This window comes from Hyla sarda, chromosome 10 (assembly GCF_029499605.1).
Source record: "Hyla sarda isolate aHylSar1 chromosome 10, aHylSar1.hap1, whole genome shotgun sequence".
Lineage (NCBI taxonomy): Eukaryota > Metazoa > Chordata > Amphibia > Anura > Hylidae > Hyla > Hyla sarda.
In genome coordinates, this window is record NC_079198.1 from 78,573,796 (window position 1) to 78,595,480 (window position 21,685).

Here is a 21,685-nt window from a genome sequence, read left to right on the forward strand (position 1 = left end):
GAGTTTATGGTTCTCAGCAGCTTCTCCTAATCCGCCAGCTGGCTGATAAATCTTTCCCTGTTTGGGTATAGGGAGAGCTCTGTTTATTAAAGGGGTACTCCCATGCCCCAGTGTTCTAAACATTTTGTTTAGAATGCTTGGAGCAGATTGCCATAATTGTGACATCCCCCTCGTGATGACACACCATGACCCCTCCATTCATGTCTATGGGAGGGGGCGTGTCCGACGTCACACCCCTCCCATATACATGAATGGAGGGGCGCATGGCGGGTGTGGCTCTGACATCACTACCACTGCTGCTGGAACCCGGCATTTGTTTAGAAAGCCGGGTGCTGCGGGAGATCACAGGGGGCCCAAGCGGCGGGACCCCTGCGATTAGAAATCTTATCCCCTATGCTTTGAATAAGGTGTGGTGTCCCGGTACAGGACCTTGTCCTGTCCCTTGTGTTAAGTCCCCTCAGCTAGAATTCCTCCATCTCCACATGGCTCTCCTGCAGGGCTTGCCCCTTGGTCGCCTCATATAATTGTGTTTATATGTATAATATTTAATGTATAGGTAAAACAAATGTATTGGACCTTCCCAGGTCATGTGATCGACAGTTGTGAATGTACGTAGGTTTAAGGACCTTCCTGGGTCATGTGATGTACCCAGAGTTCACTGGGTTCAGGACTTACAGGTTTGCTGGCCAATGAGCTTAGTCCAGCCCCCTTGATATATAAGGGACTGTAGTCACTAAATTCCCTCTCTTATCTCCCGGATCCAAAGCAAGCACAATCAGCATATCTTCATTCATCTCAACTAGGCCAAAGCCTAAAGAACCAGCAGCCACTAAATTGTGAGTTATAAAGCTCAACCTAAAAATCCTGTGTGACTACTATTCTACTCAAATCTTATAATTAGTAGCACAGTGGCCTGCATAAAGCTCATTACTACTAGTCCCAGCAAAGCCTGTGAGGAACCTGCATCCCGGTTACCTCGAGAGACACTGTATACTTGTAAAGACTGTTGCATAAAAGTTCAAGTAAACATTTCCAGTCATGTCATAAAATCTGCTGTGGACATTCCGTTTATTATCCCTGCCATTTGTGGGCCGGTTGGCGGCAGGACCTCTAATACTAAGCAAACCTCACCCTGGCGTCACGACAAGTAAGGGTTAATACACCAGTGCCTCACCCAGTTCACCACAAAGGGGTTAGATGTCTAGAAGCAGAGTAAAGGGTACCTATTATATTTTTAAGACTGATGACTATTGTGCAGCACTGTGTACATTCTTTTCAAATTTGGCGCCTAAGTCCGTGAACAGGGCACCATTCTCCTGACTCCCCTCTCTGCTGTATATTTCTATGCGTTATAAGACAGAGCTTCCCATACTATCTCAGCAGCTCCCACTGCTTTCTACATTTCCATGACTAAAGTATAGTGGTCGGTCAGTCCTGGCAAAATATTTTCTGAACGAGGAATCTGTATAAGTTCATTCATATAATATATATAAACATGACTAAGTGATTTTTGAATAACACATCCTTTACACAAATGTGAGTTATTACCATTGATTGCTCATCTCTAAACATCTATATCTCAATGACGGCTGTGTTTACTCTAGAATTTGCGTGCTTAGTTTATTCTGAAAGCCACAGTCAAGAATGTGCGATGGTAATAGAACAGATATTTCTAGACAAAAGGTGGTAGCATTTATGCTATTCCTCAGAATACTCAGGAGAAGATGCATGGTTTCCTTTTCTGGCCTGGTGGCATCACTCAGATGGTTATGGATTGCAGGATAAAACTTACCAGGAAAGGTTAAAGGACCTTAACATGTATAGCTTGGAAGAAAGAAGAAACAGAGGGGAAATGATAGAAAATTTTAAATACATGAAGGGAATCAACATGGTAAAGGAGGAGAGCATATTCAAAAGAAGAAAACTACCACAAGAGGACAACGTTTTAAATTAGAGGGGCAAAGGTTTCTGCAGTAATATCAGGAAGTATTACTTTACTGAGAGAGTAGTGGATGCATGGAATAGCCTTCCTGCAGATGTGGTCGCTGCAAATACAGTGAAGGAGTTTAAACATGCATGGGATAAGCATAAGGATATCCTTCATGTAAAATAGAGATAGGCATAAGGCTATCCTTCATGTAAGATTTGGACAGACATAAGGCTATCCTTCATATAAGATAGGGATAGGTATAAGGCTATCCTTCATATAAGATAGAGATAGGCATAAGGCTATCCTTCATATAAAATACGGCCAGATACTATTGATAGGATTCAGATCATTGAGCAGACTAGATGGGCCAAATGGTTCTTATCTGCCGACACATTCTATGTTTCTATTTTAGATGGAGCATGAAAGAATAAATAACAGATGCTTCCTGTCCTAGATTTCAGTGGACATGGGAAGAACATTTCATATTAAGATCACTATCCATCCATGTACAATCAATATGCGTGTATCCTATATTTGACCAAATAATTCTCTGCAACATGATAGGGAAATAAACACATGAATGCACAGTTGACGTTCTTTACCTCTCATGTTTCAGTTCCACAGAGTGATGAAAGTAAATGGCACATTTTAATATACGATTTGGCATGTCAGGGTAAATGGCTGCCTTGTTCCTTCTCTATTACTTAAAGGAACTGTCGCATGAAGACAATCCTTACTCATGAGACCTATTAGTACATTTACATATCATATTGTGGGGGGAAGAAACGTTACAATAATAGGGGTAAAGTAAGCATGAAGACAATTGTTCATACCTGGTAAGTGACATGCGAAATAGAAAACCAGTGTAGACACTAATGTATTACCACATATGGGCTATAGCATTCATCCAATTGCGACATCACAGAGATAGATATTTCTGGTTATAATGCTACTACTTTTTTTTTTAACCTACAATTGTTAACAATGGTTAAAAATGGTAACACAAGCAGTAAAAAAAATTGACCACTGAGAAACGGAACAAGGTACCTGGTGTAACTACTTAATGACTAGGTCAATTAAAATTTTTTGTTTCTCACCTTCTAAGAATCATCACTCTTATGTTTCCCATCTACAGAGCCATATGAATGCTCCATCTATAGAGCCATATGAACACTTGTTTTTTGCAGGACCAACTGTACTTTGTAATAACACCTTTCCTCCATAATACATACTACAAGATCAAAAAAATAATTTTGCTGGGTTGAAATAAATAAGAACAATATTAATAAAAGGAATTAAGCAAATTTTAGTTTTTACAGCTTTTGTTTTACTTTACTACTGTTAAAACATAAAAAAAGGTCTGCTCAGAATCACCCAATTCTGACCCCTAAAACTTTTTTCTAATTTTCCATCTTAAAGGGGTACTCCGCCAATAGACATCTTATCCCGGGGGTCCCACCGCTGGGGACCCCCTGGGATCTCGGCTGCAGCACCCATCTGTTGCGGCTTCCGGCAGGGCTGGAGGCTCCCATACTAACACCTCCCGACCACGGTGACATGAGATCGTGACGTCACGACTCCGCCCCTCAATGCAAGTCTATGGAAGGGGGCGTGACAGCTGTCATAGACAGCTTCCATAGACTTACATTGAGGGACGGGGCGTGATGTCACACGGGGGCGGAGTCGTGACATCACGATCTCACGTCACCGTGGTCGGGAGGCGTTAGAATGGGAGCCTCCAGCGCTGCCGGGAGCCACAACAGGTGGGTGCTGCAGCCGAGATCACTGGCGATCTGACATCTTATCCCCTATCCTTTGGATAGGGTATAAGATGTCTAGGGGCCGAGTACCCCTTTAATGAGTTTAAAAGGGCTATGTTTTTGTGCTGTGATCTGTTGTTTTTATTGGTACCATGTTGGAGTAGATGCAATTCTGCCATTTAGTATTTTTGTTGTTTACACTGTTCACCATATAGGGGCTTTTAAAAGCAATCATTAGATTTTTTTTACTAATCAATGTTATGGTATTGAATAGCATTGAGAAGTTAGATTGGTGCTCTGCTGGAACAGCCTGTCTGAGTTAAATTCTATTAACAATTACTTAAGAAACTCTAGAATTACTAAAGAGGAGAAACAAATATATTTTTTTAGCAACCAAGAAAGGAAAAAGGACAGAAATGGAAGAGAAATGGCACTGGGTAAAATACTGTTTAAATAATAGCAATATATACAACAATATTGGTGTTGCAACTGCTATCCGGAGTGGAGTTATACAAAGTCCCGATATCAATGTCAGTAGTGGTGCATCACGTATAAAATAAGATATGTATAATCATAACGTAGAGAAGGAAAATGGGGCACTCACACAATCAGACTTCAGCAGGATCCTTTGGACAGAATTACCCTCAGGGGTCTTCAGCAGGGAGGCGGTAGATGGTATTGGGGGAGCTCAGACAGCGGCCACGGTCTGTATTGCACCAATACGTGGCCGCCGTCTGAGTTCCACCAATACCATCTACCGCCTCCCTGCTGAAAACCCCTGAGGGAAATTATGTCTGAAGGATCCCGCTGAAGTCTGATCGTATGAGTGCTCCGTTTTCATTCTCTTCGTTATGATTAAAAATATTTTTTTTTTGTTCATCATATATATTTTCTCAACATTGGGTGATTCAATTATGTTTAATGAAGCCAGAATGTGCAGCTATCTAATATTGTTTTGTATCATGTCTGTGACTTTTGTTTTTACGACGAAATAATAAAAAATTAAGCTGTATACTATGTCTAAACGATTGTATTACCATAGACCAGTTCTTTTCTATTGTAGTGTACAGCAAATGCTTTTCATATGACATTTCCAACTGTGTATATCTATTACATTGCATCCAAGTTTTAAAGCGTACCTGTCATAGTGCAAAAAAAAAATAGAAAAAAAGTGATATGTTACTCAGGACCCAATCCTGATCATGTGCATATCATTTTTATGTGTCTCGGACCTATATATCCAGAGATATAAGCATTTCTCTGCTGGTGAGTAACTTTTTCATTGTGCAGGCTGGAGGGGGCGTGTCTGTGTCTCCCTCACAGGAGCAAGCCTGTGCAGTCAGCCAATCAGTACTCTCTACTCTGTAACCCTTTCCTCTCTGGTTTTATGCTGTGTCATGTGTCAGAGGAAGATACTTGGAGCTTGCCTGCAGTAATCAGAAGACATTATGGTGAATTCATAAAAGGATAAAATGTATAAATATAAGAATAGGTCTTTATAAAATTAGTGCAAGGATTTTTTAGATAAAAGTACAGCATTTTTATGAATACGTGTTCTATCTGTTTTATCTTCTCCTAGTAAAGCTGGATGCTAATCAGCATAGCTGTCACTATGTGTGGCATTCATCTTTCACAGACTCCTGAATGTCTGATCAACTTCTTTGTCATTCAAGAGTCCGAGAAAGCTTTGACTATTTCAGCATGCTGGGAGTTGTAGTTTAGTAACAACTGAAGCTGCAATGTTTGTAAATAACTGTGTTAGAGCAGTGTTGCCTCCAGCTGTTTCAAAACTACAGCTCCCAGCATGTCCACACATCCTTTATCTGTAGTTTTGCATACACAATAGAAATTTCCTATACTGGATACCAGTATGCTTTACGGCCGGTATCCAGTATGCTGTAAAATCTAGACTAGTCTGTCTGGCTAAAAGACAGGCGACCCCTAGGGGTGGCTATTTTGAGCTTGTATTTCAGGTGAAAATGTAAATTTTTTTAACAGGTGTATATTGTGAAATGTCATATTATAATGAGTCCTGCAATATATGAAAAGTTTTTAATAACGACAGTGCCTCTTTAAAGAGTCCCTGTTTGTTAGCAGACGCCTCCTAGAGTTAAAATGCACACAGAGAATACAAAAGACACAATAGCCTTTTCCAAGTAGCCAAATTCTCCCTTTTGGAGTTGCAACAAGATTGGTTACTCAAAATATTAAAGGAACAGTAAACAGTGGAAAAATTAATTTTGTAAATGTTTAAAAATTGAAAAAAATATATATCAAAAGTTCTCCCTTTTTTTCTTAGTGTTCAAAAAATTCTCCCTTTTTAGAGTTGCAGCAGGATTTCTTTCCCACTAGGGATGAGCAAATTGAATCTGATTAATCCGAATTCATTGCGAATTTCAGGAAGAATTTGATTCGCAACAAATGTGAATATTGCCGTGATTCGATCTCACAAGTCACTTCATTAAACACCATTTAGTGCGGTCCAGGGCATCTAAAATGTGAGGACATGGGGCAAGGAATCCTGGTAAGAGGGAAACAAGGGTAGGTGGTATGACCCTGAATCACATGCAGCATGCAACCTATCAGTAGCCAGCCACCCCTGTGATGTCACAGCCCTACATATTCGGCAGACATCTTGTGGCCAGTCATTTCAGCCTTTTATTGCAGAGAGATAGATAGGGACAGACAGTGCTGTGTGTTGCACAGAAAAGCATTTTCCAGCAGCGATTAACCTCCCAGTCACATCAGCGTTCTGTTGCACAGAGAGAGGGACAGAGAGCAGTGTGTGTTGCACAGAAAAGCATTTTAACAGCAGCGTTTCACTTTCTACAGTGTTCTATTACAGAGAGGGACAGAGAGCAATGTGTTTCACAGTGTGTTGGACAGAATATCAGCGATTCATCTCAAGCCCAAATCCTGCCTAGAAGCACTGATAGGGAAGGGAGTGAGATTGAGAGAGAAAGTGCAATTTTGGGTGTAGTACACAGCGGCTGGGTGCTACAGCACTGGTGTGTACTGCTGGTGTTGTACACAAATACTGTTTTAAGCATACTGGAGCGCATTGTCCTCCCCTCATAAGTGCATACCACATATGTACATCTCAGTGGTGTACTATTTTGTTCCTATTAAAGTCTTAAGGGCTTGTATGTTCTGTAATCAGGGCTGTAGCTCTGATGAGGCGAGTGAGGCGATCGCCTCAGGTGCACTGTTGCAAAGGGGCGTAAGGGGGGTCCAGCACACATTACACCGAGGCATTGATTCCCAACCAGGGTGCCAAGACTCTCTGGTGGGAAATATGGTGCTAACATTTTTTGATTTTTCTGCCCAGGCCTACGTACCTGTGTGTCACAGGCATGCAGGCCAGGTGGGAGGGAAGTCTGTGTGCCGGGACAGGTGATGCTGCCGCTCCTTGTAACCTCCCTCTCCTGTGGAGCAGCTCTGGACTCTGGATTCTCCCTGGTCCCTCTGAAGAATGATGTGGATGGAGGGAAGGTGCTGACAGAGGCCTACTCAACTTCAGGCAGTGAACCCCCACTCTTCTTTCACTCCTCTACACCTCTCTGTCATCCCTCGTAACCTCTCTGTAACCCCTGGACACCCTTCTGTTATCCCGTACACCCTTCTGTCAACCCTTCCGCCACCCCTCAAAACCCCTCCATAACCCCTCTAAACCCCCCTGTCACCACCCATGTACACCCTTCTGTCACTGTGTGGGGTAATCCAGGAGGCATTGTATGTGCTTGTGGATGGGGAGGGGGGCTGGAGGCATTTGAGTGAGGCTGGAAACATTAGGGGGAGATTTATCAAAACCTGTGCCAAAGAAAAGTTGTTCAGTTTCCCATAGCAACCAATCAGATTTCTTATTTAATTTTGCAAAGGCCTTGTTAAAAATGAAAGAAGCAAGCTGATTGGTTGCTTTGGGCAACTGGGCAACTTTTCCTCAACACAGGTTTTGATAAATCTCCCCCCTTGTGCGTTGTGGGAAGGCTGGTGGCATTGTGTTTGGAGGAGGCTGGAGTCATTTGTAGGGGAAAGGGGAGGATAATGCTGAAAAAGAGCAGAGCCTAATACTTATATGTTTGTGTTGCAGGTTCCATGATGCCCTGCGCCAGATGGGGAAGAAAAAAAAAGAGAATTGCTCTGATTATTCAATAAGGGTGTTCCGCTATTTTTTTTTTTATTCCAAGGGGTGCCCCAAGCCAAAATAGGGGGGGGGGGCTCAAAAGAGCTGGATACAGCTCTGCCGGTAATGCACATAATATGACAATATTTAGCACTTATCTGATTGATGTTATTTTCTGTTCCCACCTCAGGAGCAAAAGAGCTAGATACAGCTCTGTCTGTAGTGCACATCATGTAACAATGTTTAGCACTTAGCTGATCGCTGTTATTTTTTATTCTTGCCTCAGGAGCAAAAAGAGATGGTTACAGCTCTGTCTGTATTGCACATCATGTAACAATGTTTAGCACTTAGCTGATCACTGTTCTTTTCTGTTCTTGCCTCAGGAGCAAAAAGAGATAGCTACAGCTCTGTCTGTAATGCACGTCATGAAACAATGTTTAGCACTTAGCTGATCACTGTTATAAGAGCCTTGTAGTTGTTACGGCGGGGCTGGGACTCACATTGCGGGATGCGCCTGCATGCGAGCCCCAGTCCATCACTCACCTTGTGCATCTCCTGTCCCCACCTCTGCCTCTCTGCTCCGGCATGCGTGTCCCTGTCCCCTAGAGCACGTGTGCGCCGAAGCTTTAAGATTTAAAGGGCCAGTGTGCTCATTAGCGTAATTCACCTGTGGCTCATTGATAAATTCCTCCACCCTCCTCACTTCCCTGCCGTATGTTTGTTGCCTTGAGCCTGAGAGAAGCATAACTGTTATTGCATTGCCGTGTATCTGATCCTTTGCTCCATAACCTGACCTTGCCACCTGTGTGGTCGAGCTGTGCCAGGGGTAGCGACCTGGGTGCTTTGCGGAAGGCTCTGGTGAAAACCAGCGGTACCTTAGACTCCGCTCCCTGGTGCGGTCCAATTCATCTGCCACACAGGTCCAGCGGATCCACATCCACTGGGGTTCCTGGCTTCTGAAACATGAGTGTTACAGTAAGATCCGGCCATGGATCCCGCTGAGGTACCCCTGCCTGAAGTCGCGGATCTTCCCTCCGTTGTGGTACGTCAGTCACAGAAGTTGGCCTGACAGGTGCAACAACTTTCTCAACTCTCTACTATGATGCAATAGCTTTTGGCCTTACAACAGCAGCAGGTACTTCTGTCTTCTGGCTCCCAGCTATGTCTGCCTTTACCTTCTAAGTATGATGGGGATTACAAGTCATGCAGAGGCTTCATTACACAGTGCTCTATGCACTTGGAGTTCATGTCTGAACAATTTCTGATGGAACGTGCTAAGGTGGCCTTTGTCATTAGTCTACTCTCCGGAAAAGCCCTGGCTTAGGCAACACCCATTTGGGATTGTGGTGATCCGTATCCTCCAATTTATTGGCCTTCTTAGCAGAATTCCGAAGTGTTTTTGAGGAACCTGCACGTGCCTCTTCTGCTGAGACAGCTTTGCTCAACCTCTGTCAAGGGAATTCTTCCGTTGGCTACTACACAGTTCAATTCCGCACTCTTGCCTCTGAATTTGGAGCATGGAATGATGAGGCCTTGTCTGCCACATTTAAAAAAAGGACTGTCAAGCAGGATTAAAGATGCACTCTCAGCATGTGATCCTTCAATAATCTCTCTTCTGGAGAGATTATTCGTTAGGGACAATCCTGTCAAAATCTTTGCCTTCAATCAGTTCAGTCCAAAATTGTTTCCCGTTCTCCTCCTTTATCTGGCCTGCCACAACCTTACCAAGATTTCTCTGACGTTTTCTGCAAGAAACAGGCTGAGTCACTGCCTCCACATCGTCCTTAAGACTGCCCTATTAATCTTTTGCCTGGTACCACCCCTCCTTGTGGAAGGATATACCCTCTATCGGTTCCTGAGACCAAAGCCATGGCTGAGTATATCCAGGAGAATCTCCAAAAGGGATTAATCCGTAAATCCTCTTCTCCTGCTGGAGCTGGTTTCTTCTTTGTAGGGAAGAAGGATGGATCACTCCATCCATGCATGGACTACAGGGGACTTAACAAAATCACGGTCAAGAACCGTCACCCTCTACCTCTTATCTCAGAACTTTTTGACCGTCTACTTGGTGCCAATGTCTTCTTCAAGTTGGACTTACATGGAGCGTGTAACCTCATTAGTATCCGCAAGGGAGATGAATGGAAAACAGCCTTAAATACTTGTGACAGACATTTTAAGTATCTTGTAATGCCTTTTGGTCTCTGCAATGCTCCAGACGTTTTTCAAGAGTTTGTCAATGATATCTTCCTTGATCTTCTTTACACCTGTGTTGTCATATACTTAGATGGGAGGTGCCCGCATGCGAGCCCCCGTCACTCACCTGTTGCATCTCCTGCCCCTGTCTCTGCCTCTCTGCTCCGGCGCGCGTGTCCCCGTCCCTTAGGGTGAGCGCGTGCCGGAGCAATAAGATTTAAAGGGCTAGTGCGCTCATTAGTGTAATTCACCTGTGGGTCATTGATAAATTCCTCCCCCCTCCTCACTTCCCTGCCGGATCTTTGTTGCCTTGAGCCTGAGAGAAAGCATTCCTGTTATTGCCTTGCCGTGTATGTGATCCCTTGCTCTGTGACCTGACCTTGCTCCTTGCCAACGGCCTACTGACCCTTTGCTTTGTTCCTGACTATGCTACTGCCCTGACCTTCTGCTATCCTGACTATGAGCTGTCTTATCCCTCCTATGCCTTGCATCTCCTCAGCCGTCTGTGTGGTCGAGTCGTGCCAGTGATATAATCCACCGGGGTTCCTGTCCTCTGAAACGTGAGTGTTACAGTAGTTTGCAGACTTTGTTTAAAGACGTTTTATAATTTTTGAAAAGTGACTTGTAATTTTTTAAATAATATTTAATATAATTTAAATAACTAATTGCTATACATAAAAGCAAGGTGAGAAGTCCAGAATGAAAGGTAACTCTTGTCACTACATTCTCATGGCATTTCCAAAAGAATCTGCATGTCATATTGATTAACAGTATTGTTTCACTAACCTAGCACACACCCTATGCATGTTACAGCAAGGCAAAGTGTTCTACACCCCTATTGAGGGACTCTGTAGGCCAGAAATAAGCATTTTTTTATAGGGATTTGACGCAAATAAATTCGGACCAAAACAAATTTGGGCGGGAAATTCGACGAGCGGCCAAATCGAATTTTTCAAAAATTCTCTCATCTCTATTTCCCACAATGGTGAAGAAGAAATAGCTTTTTTTTTATAAAAAGCCAAAGAATTTGTCTTCAAGCCAGGCCTTATGATGCAGCTCTTTGTGCTTAACTAGAGCCATAATCCCTAAACTCTGACCCTGACTATGCTGTAGTTGTTTGGCTGGAACATTGCCATATTGGATCATGTGGGTCTACAGCAGCTGACTAGTTATATGTGGTTTTCTACCATATATATATATATATATATATATATATATATATATATATGAATATATATATATATATATATATATATATATATATATATATATATATAACTCAATGGGGGACATGTATCATTATTCGTGTATGGTAGAAGCAGTTTGCCACTTTTGTCGAATTCTAAATTATGCGCAGAAGCGCTACATTTATTAATCAAGCGCAAAGAGCTTAATAAATTGTGGGCAAATATAGTAATCTCCTCAATTTACTCTTTGAAATATGGAACCGATGATTTAGAGCATCTTGCTACGTGCAGTTCAAGATGGCTTATATTTGCGTTGAAAATATAGTCATTGCGCAAGATTTCTGCGGGTAAATGAAATGTACGCAGTTAATAAATTTGTGCGTACTAAATATGTCACTCCAAGAAGGTACACTGAAACCTACACATCTGGAGAAAATGCTCCACCAGAATGTCCTTATATCCCAAAAAAAGACACAAAAAAACTGCTTGCGCAAAATTTTGCACAACATTTTTAACACATAACAGGGGTAAAATCTTTGATACATGTCCCCCAATGTGTGTATAAGTGTATGTGTGTGTATGTTCCAGCATCACGTCCAAACGGCTAGATATATTAACATGAAACTTGGCACACATGTTACTTATATGTCAACAACAGACATAGGATAGATGATTTAACCCTTACTTACCCCCATTTGCTAGGGTTGGGGCTTTTGTTTAAAGTCCCATACAAGTCTATGGGAAATATATGTTAATGCATAACTTCCAAACGGCTGGAGATATTTCTATAATACTTGGTCACATGTTACTTACATGTCCACTTAAAATATAGGATAGTTAATTTAACCCCTAACTACCCCCATTTGTGAGGGTCAGGGTTTTTGTTTAAAGTCCCATGCAAATCACTGGGAAAGGTCTGTTACGGCATAACTTCCGTACGGCTGGAGATATTTCAATAATACCTGGTATACATATTACTTATATGTCAAATAAAGAGATATGATAGTAAAATTAACCCTTATATACACCCTTATATAAAAGATATTTTTTTGTTTCAAGTCCCATGCAAGTATATGGAACTTCCAGTACCTTACTCCACAAGCTCCGCTCTTCATCTCCTGGTGAATGTGTCAATCCGGCTTGCAAGCCACACCCCATCTCACAAAGATACACCCACATTTAAGCCCCACCCATTTTATTATCTACCCTTTTTGTGCATCGGTCTGGCTTTCAAATCACGCCCAGTCCCAGAAAGCCACCTCCCCTTCTATTTTCAGCTAACAATATCTTCATCACAAATCAGTCCCACCTGAGGACAAGATATGAGGATGGGCCATAAGGACGGGATATGAGAACGGGATATGAGGATGGGATATAAGGACGGTATATGAGGACGGTAATTGGTCTTGCTGTGCGCTGACCCTATAAAGGTCTTCACTTTCCCTTGACCCCTGCTGGATCTTTGTGCTCTATTGCCATTGAGAAAGCATTCCTTACTGTGTTCTGTCTACCATGCACCAGTAACCTAGCCGCCTGATCTGACCTACCTTCCAGTCCCCGACTCTGAGTTGCCTTACGAATCTGTACCTCATCTCCTCTTGGCCATCACTGTGGGCAAGTCGCACCAGGGGTAGCGACCTTGGAGTTTGCCTGCCGCAGCAAGTTCATCCTACTTTGCTGTGGGCTCTGGTGAAAACCAGCAGCTCCTTAGACTCCGCTGTCTGGTGCGGCTTTCACCTTCGTCCTCAGCGGTACAGTGGATCCACTACTCCAGACGTTACAATATTATCATGGCTATAGTATTTATGAAGAAATATAATTAGATGCATTACTATGTAAGTCAAAATAGAAATACTTTGGTTATTCCTTATAGGAATAACTGAAGTATTTTGTCGAGTTTATCTTATCATTTACATCATTCTGAAGTATCTCAAGAGAGCAAAATATTTAAACAAGATGGATTAAAAAAGATGGTTGAGATAAAGTAATTATTGGATAATCCCCATCTAAACATGGGGAAGATAAACTCTCCAGATAATGTTCCTATCATCAGAATACTGCATTAACCCTTCCCTATGATTTCAGAGGCTTTATGTATGCTGATGGTGACCAGACACCTTAAACATTAGTGTGACAATTTTTGCAAACATTCAGTGACAGTCTCTAAATCATTTTTGTTTTTTATATTATATAGTTCTGTCATTTTACCATAAGCTGATTTATTGTGCTATTCTTCTATTATAACAAGCAGTGATATCATGTGCATGCACCTTATTTTAGTGTGCGATACTTTGAGCCTCATGTGCTATTAAAGTTTTGTGTAAATATAAGTTGAAAATATATGAGGAAATGCATTTCACTTTATTTATTAGTGTTTTTCCCTGTAATTTTCCTGTCTTTCCTGTATTGAGTGACTGCTAAAAAAGTTTTAACCAAAAATCACTCATGGAATTCACTGGCATACAGTTAAAAGTCAGAAGAATATGGACACAAGTGCATGAAGAAGTTTAAATGAAGTATAAATTTGAAATGAGATTTTTATTTACAATAGAAAACCCCACACGTATCACAAAGTGAGCTTCTGGTGAATGTATGCCAAAATGTGCCATAGGCACATCCTCTGTGGGCCAAAAGAATGTCATTTTACATATGTTTTGGAGGTATACACTGGCATACTCTTTTTCTTTCTTTATTTTTTTTTAATAACTATTTTTTTTTTATAAAAGTACAAACAAACAATCTACATTCACATAGGTTAGGATATTGCAAATACACAAAGTGGTACAAAGAATGGGATACAATGAGTACAGTTGTTAAACGTGAAAACAGGTATACAATCAAAGCCTTAGCAGTATAACAAGGTAAAGGAAAAAAGGGAAAAGGGGAGGAGGGAAAGAAGGGAAAAAAGAGGAAGGTAGGGGGGAAGCAATAGTAGGGGTGTATGTGTGCTTAGTGGATCCTAATAAACCCCAGAGTAGCAATATAGTAAAAATACAGTAGCAAAGGTATCATTGTCCAATGTCATAGATCATAGGATAATAAGTAACCATAAAGAGAAACTAGCGTTAACCTTAAACAAAAATAATTGGGCTCTGTGTGATACTCTACTGCAGTATAAATGGTAAACCCAAAGAACAGAGGGTAAGCAAGATATAGCATGCATATAAACAGCGAGACAAACAGAAACATGTATTAAAGTTCCTTAAATTCAAGCCACTTTTCCCATGTCAGGTTAAAGGCAGGTAGGCAATTCAATCTTGAAGCGACAGAGCGCTTTATAAAGTAGTTAAGATGAACAACATTCATGATGTGGGGCATGTCGGGAAAGTTTGAGCTCTTCCAGTCAGCCGCTATATTGTTTTTCATCACCGTGAGAACACGAACAATGATGGTAATATCTGACATACGGATGTCATCTAAACACAATGGCTGCTTCAGGGCCCCATGGGATCCTGTAGCCAACAATTTTGCTAAGTATGTTTTGAATTTGATGCCATAGGGAGCGTATATTTTTACACCCCCCACCACACATGCAGCAGTGAGCTGATTCGGTTCTGTAGTCTTTCATCAGAGGGTACAGGCAGATATAGGACTGCAGTTACCAGGTCCAGGATAAGTGCAGCCACCTAATGTATCCAATCAAAATTGGTAGGTTATTCCACAGTTCAGAAAAAGCAGATGTTTCAGTAGCGTGAGGTTACTAAAACATCTGCTTTTTCTGCACTATGGAATAATCTACCACTTTTGGATACATTTGGTGTGCTGCACTTATCCTTTGGCTATCTATCTGTTTATCTATCTACTGGGGGCTGTAAAATATTTGGAGTCTAACATGTTTTTCTGGCACAGTCTGCGAAGATGAGCCATGATTTGAAGAAGATTTTCATGGCGGTCTGAACAAAACAGAGAAGAAAAAGAAAAGACAACCACTTCAAGAAGATGCCTCCTGTGAGTCTGTAGATGTAACTGCACTGTCAATTATTTAGTCAGCATCCCTTGTGTACAATTTTGGCCACCCTATATGGTCACTGTATGGGAAGATATGGGTCTGTGGTATTTATTCAGTGTCATTATGGTGGTATAATGCAGTCATTATGTGGTGATAATATCATGATGGTAGCATAGTGGTGTTATTGGTGATACTGGTCTATGTGTTATTTTATAATATGATGGTATATTAATCATGGCAGTAGTAGTATGTTCTGGTGCAGAAGTATTATTTTTTATGTTTCTATGCTTCTACTTCTACTTTCAGGCAGCACAATGTCTGGTGCCAGGCAACACAATGTCAAGGGCATCTTTTCAAATTAAGGGGATAAATCAGTGTAAGCCCTCGAGATACCTTTGGCTACACTATGAGGGTTCTCAAAATAAGAAATGTACAACAGTCTAGAAGACAATGGAGGAAAGGTAAGGGAGGAGGTTAAATGTCTCAATTGGAGATATTTATAGAACTCAGTAGGTGGTAAGTGGAACACCTATAGGCAAACTTTCCAATTTCAACAGGAAGACAGAAGTGCGGGCTACGGGGAGGTTCCATATTTGTAGTGCGTACATGTGTAGTACGTATAGTGGAGTAGGGTGAGTGCTGGGGTTTGAAGGTTATTTTGGACACCCACAGCTCCTCTGCCAGAGACCGACTAGAAACAAGTTGGGGCTCAAGTCTGACCCATTTTTTTAGAAGTGACACCAAGCCACCACACTCTGACTTGGTCCAAAAGATTGGCTTGGTAGTACCCAGAGGCGTAGCTTGTATATTCTAGGCCCACATGCAAAATCTGCAACAGGGCCCCATATGCCAATTAAAATACTGGTCTCATATGGGGCAGATGTTTTTTGGGGCCCCCATTAGGCACCAGGGCCCCGGTGTGACTGCTACCTCTATAGCTATGCCTCTGGAAGTACCACACCAGGTCTGGGCAACCCAGGCCTCGTCTCTCAATAGGTGCATGCAGAAGTTTTGTAGAGACCTTTGCTCTCTGTTGTTTCCAAATGTATTTTGGAATTGGAACTGGCTAATTACGAAAATGATATAAAATCTTTGGCAGTAACATCATTTTAGCAGCTGAAATAACACACTCTTTTTCTTATACTGGAGCATGTAGTTGTTGCCTATCCCACAAAAAATGAAATAAATAATAAAAAAAAAAAATAAACAGGGGAGCCTATAGTAAACTTTTACAATGATATATATATATATATATATATATATATATATATATATATATATATATATATTTGCATACATTTATGGCTTATATGTGGCAATAATGCTGATAGCCTAAAGTGTTCTTTCTTGTGACTGCTACACTGTACCCATTGTTACTTTTCCCATCAATAGAGTTATGATAATGGTATTGGTATTTTTTGTAGACAGGCAGTATAACAGAGATAACATTGAGTATGTACATTTTGGGATGATTTATTATGGTAGCAATATGTTTCAAAGTGGAGTTTTTATTAAGCGCTAAAACAAAGTGATCTAAAATGTTTTTGGGTCCACTAATAAAAAAGTCATTCTCAATGTACCAGATGCATCACAAAATGTATGAAAATTGGTCTGGTGATTACAGTGTTGAACGTCTCCGGTCACCAAGGGCTTAAAGATTATTTTATACGATTTCTATTGAGAAAGTCTAGAGAAAAAAGGAATTAATGATTTTAACCTTCTAGCCTTGTTTTGTAAATAGTATGAAGTGCTAATTTAAAAAGAGCCCCTAGATGGCTTATAATAGGAAAAATAAGAATGTGCCCTTTTTCTTTTAGGGCTTTCATTAGAAGTCTAGAATCATTTGAAAAAATTAAAACTCTAAATGTGGATTTTTTATTTTATTTTCTTCCTAAAAGATTAGGACAAACACTGTAATAAACAAACATTATAATAATCTCGGAACCTTAAAGGCACAGTTACTTCTCCAGCGCATCTAAGCTAGTTTCCCTGTTGTAATGTCACTGGTTGAATCAATAAAGGCAAAGCCTCATTTTCTTTATAATGAATTGCACTTTGTATTAATCTTGTTATATATTGGAGTTTTAACCATGGTTAATAGTCTTGTTCATGATAGATTTTAGTCTGTTTGTTTTTGTTTTTTTGTCAGTTTTTAGGATTTTGCATGTATGTTCTGATTTAAACCTTGTTATCTCAGTCTGTGTTCACACTGTGAGTCTTGCTAGTACCAGTTCTCTGTATTTAGTACTCCTGTTTAGAGTCCTGACCTGTATTCCTCCATGATTGGAGTTTGGTTTTGTATTTTTCCTGTTTGGTCTCCTGACCTACCGTATTTATCGGGGTATATCACGCACCGGCCTATAACACGCACCCTCATTTTATCAAGGATATTTGGGTAAAAAAAGTTGCCCCAGGACAGGCAGGGGCATAGAAGCCGGCAGCTGTGGCGGTCTCTACACCTGCAAAGCTGCTGCAGTTCATTGATTTAAAGCGCCAGCTTTAAATCATTGAACTGCAGCGGCTTATCGGCGTATAACACGCAGGTAGACTTTAGGCTAAAAATTATAGCCTAAAAAGTGCGTGTTATACGCCGATAAATACGGTATATTGCTCCAGGTTTTGGAGTTTGGTTTTATAATATTCTTGTTTGCACAGTCCTGTGTTTCCAGTTGTAAACAGTGTTCTGTTTCCTGACCTGTTTAGTGTTTTACATTCAGTTCATCTGTTCATTTCCTGAATTTCCTGGTTTCTGCTGCATGCTTATTCCATATTTAGTCTTGTTTATTTATTCATATCTGCCGTTTATCTTGATTCCAGTTTCTGAATTGTATGTTAGTACATAGGGATAACCGAATCGAAGCTGACAAACCCGAATTCGTTACGAACTTCATGAAAGATTCAATTTGTAACAAATGTGAATATCGCCGCGATTCTATCTTGCAAATCACTTCATTAAACTCCATTTACTGCGGTCCAGGCTCCAGGGCATCTAAAATGGCGGATTCACATGTCAGTACATGGGACAAGGAATGCTGGGAAGGTTGGAATGCAAGATGGGAAGGGAAGTAGGCGGGATGACCCTGAATCACATGCAGGATGCAGCCTATCAGCAGCCAGTCACTCCTGTGATGTCAAAGCCCTATATATTCAGCAGCCATTTTGCAGCTCGTCATATCATTCATTACACAGCATAGAGATAGGACGGACATCGGTGTGTATGTGTTACACAGAAAAGCTCATTCCAGTAGTGTTTCACATCCTAGTCACATCAGCGTTCTGGTGGGGGACAGAGAGCAATGTTTTTTTCACTGGAAAGGATATTTACTGCAGCCATTAACCTCCCAGTCATTTTCTTCAGCACTGTATTACAGAGAGGGGCAGATAGCTGTGTTTTGCCTCATACATTTCTAAAAGCTGCCTCAACTTTTTAAACCTTAGCAGAGGAGGCAGGAATAATTTTTCAGCGCAATTCTGTGTCTTTCTTCCAACAACAAATCATCTGCTGGTTATACTGCAGACGGTATAAAACCCAACAGTCCATTCCTAATAATCTTTGACAAAGTGTAATTTTGTGTTTAGCGACACTGTTATGTACTGCTGTTGTTGTGAAATTTTTTTTTTTTTAAGCGTACTGTACCACATTTTTCTGCCCTCATAAGTGCAAACCACATATGTAAATCTAAGTAGTGTACTATTTTGTACCTGTTAATCTGTCAAGGGCCTAGATATTGTGATAGTCCAGGCAAAAGTAATCACGGGCTGGTGTTTTATTAAAATGTTTTTTTTAAGCGTACTGTACCGCATTTTTCTGCCCTCATAAGTGCATACCACATATGTACATCTCTATGAAGTGAACTATTTGTTACCTTCTAATCTCTTGTGGGCCTACATACTGTGACAGTCCAGGGAAAAATAATCACCACTTTAATCAGGCAGAGGTCGCAGCAGACTCAGGGCAAGTGACTTCAGGAGTCGCAGCGAGAGGCCTAAGCTCCCGGTATCAGCTAGCGGTCGTGTCTCGACCAGCAACCCATCTGCCATCATTGATTGGTTAACACTATAATCCACTTCATTACAAGTAACATCTGATTCCCCCCAGTCAACAGTTGGTGGGTTCCTCAGACACAACCCTCAGTTGTCATGGCTCAGGAGCAGTCTCTGTCCTCCTATTGCCTCTGTCCAATGCTGTTCCCTCCCCTAAAGAAATATCTTATGCTGTGGGTTCAGCTCCACTACTCAGTGAGGACGATCTAATAGAGGACAGTCAGCAACTACTGCCCAGTCAAGGAAGGAGACATCTGCCACTTCCCCCGCTAGGTGGGCAAGTAGTGATGAGGAGAGTGACGTGGGAGGCGGTGTTGCCAGGGTTCAGGGTCCTGAAGCAGACACTATAATGGAACCTGAGGAGGACATCAGTGATGTGCTGACACTTGTTGATGATGATGAAGCTAATCGCAATTGGGAGCCGGGTGCAGAAGGGGCTTCATCATCATCAGGAGAAGAGAGTTGCAGGTTGCCCGTGAGACAGCAGCTGAGCCAGCAAGCTGTTAGCATGGTTGGAAGTCAGCATGGTGGCAGAAGTGGAAATTCTGGAGCCAAACGGGCCCGGGGGAGACCACCTGCTTCGCGGCAGCCTACCTTTCCGGGAGGCAGTGGAACAGGGGTTCCTGGAGAAGGCAGCAGTAGCAGTCAATGAGTGCGGACTGTTGGTGGGAAAATCAGCTACTCGGCGGTGTGGCAGTTTTTCATCAAGCATCCAAATGAGAATCACATAGCCAAATGCAAGGTATGTCGGCAAAAGGTGAAGCATGGCCAGGGTCCCAATGTTGGCACCACAGCCCTGTGTCAACATATGCTTCGCCATCATTAAGCGGCCTAGGAGAACCGTGGCTCCGATGTAATGATCCAGCTTGCTGCATCACCCAGTGGCATGCCACTCCCTCTTTCAGCCAGCCAAGGCTCCACCACCTCAGCCAAAGGAAGTTGTGTGTCATACCCTCCTTCTGTCACTCCAGATGCTCTTGCTCCTCCTACTTTTAGTCAGTCATTCCGCCAACAATCCATCGGCGAAGCCATGTCCAAGAGACAACAGTATGCGCCCACTCATCCAATAGCGCAAAAGCTGAATGTACTCCTGTCCAAGTTGCTGGTGCTGCAGTTCCTTCCTTTTTAAGTGGTGGACTCTGCACCTTTTCAGAGAACTGATGGCTTGTGCCAAGACGAGGGGGAGAGTGCCAAGCTGTCATTTCTTTGCGAATAAGGCAGTACCAGCCCTGCACAATTTTGTGGAAGAGAAGGTGGGCCAGAGCCTGTTGGTGTGTACCAAAGTGCTGGCAGCACCGACGTCTGGAGCTGAAACTATGGTCAGGGACAATACATGTCCTTTACGGCTCACTGGGTGAATGTGGTTCCTGCACAACCACAACACCAACTTGGACAGGTCACGCCGCTTCCTCCTCCATGCTCTCAGGCAATTGGTCCTGTGACAGTGCGCGACTCCGCGTCCTCAGCCTCCACTGCCCAAACAAATCTCAGTGGCCCTTCAGCATACCATGTGTGCAGGGCACGGCGGTGTCACGCTGTTCTTCATAGGCTTTGCCTTGGCAAACTGAGTTACACAGGGGAGGAACTGCTAAAAGTCATTCGTAAAGAAATCGAAGCATGGCTTACTCCACGAAATCTGGGAACCATGGTGACTCACAACGGGAAGAACATCTTGCATGCGCTCCGACTGGAAACGCCCTGCATGGCACACGTGTTCCATCTGGTAGTGAAGCAGTTCCAGAATTGTTTCCCCCATTTGCAAGGCATCCTAACAATGGGAAGGAAACTTTGCATGCACTTCAGCCACTGGTACACCGCAAAGCAAACCCTCTATGAGCTGCAGCGTCAGAACTGGATCCCCCAAAATAGTCTGATTTGTGACATTGCCACACATTGGAATGGCACCCTCCATATGTTGGACTGACTGCACGAACAGAGAAAAGCCATCACGGATTTCTTGATGATCCAAGCGGATAGGTGTACTCCCCTGTGTAACTTCAATGTGAAACAGTGGCAGCTCATACGTGACACTTGCCATTTGCTCAGGCCCTTTGAGGAAGCCACATTATTAGTAAGTCACCAGGATTATGGGATGAACAACGTCATTACACCTGTTGGAAATGATGGCTGGTCAGGGCACTGGAGATGTGGCGCCTACATCTCACGGCTACATGAGCCAAGTGGCCGTTTTTTCTAGTCACATGACAGGAGAGGAGGAGCAGGAGCAGCCAGAAAAGCTAGAAGGTTATGAAGAAGGTGAGACAGAGGACCCAGACACACCGTGGCAGTATGCAGTGGAGATGGAGGCAGGCAGTTCATCTGAGTCACTTGCACAAATGCACGATGCATTCTCACTTGCCTGCATAGTTACAGCCAAATTGTCACCATTCGGCAGCGAGATTACTTCTGGATCTCCACTCTATTGGACCCTTGCTACAGCCACAAAATAGGGGCCTTTTTACACCCACTGAGAGGGAGGACAAAGTGACCTACTACAGA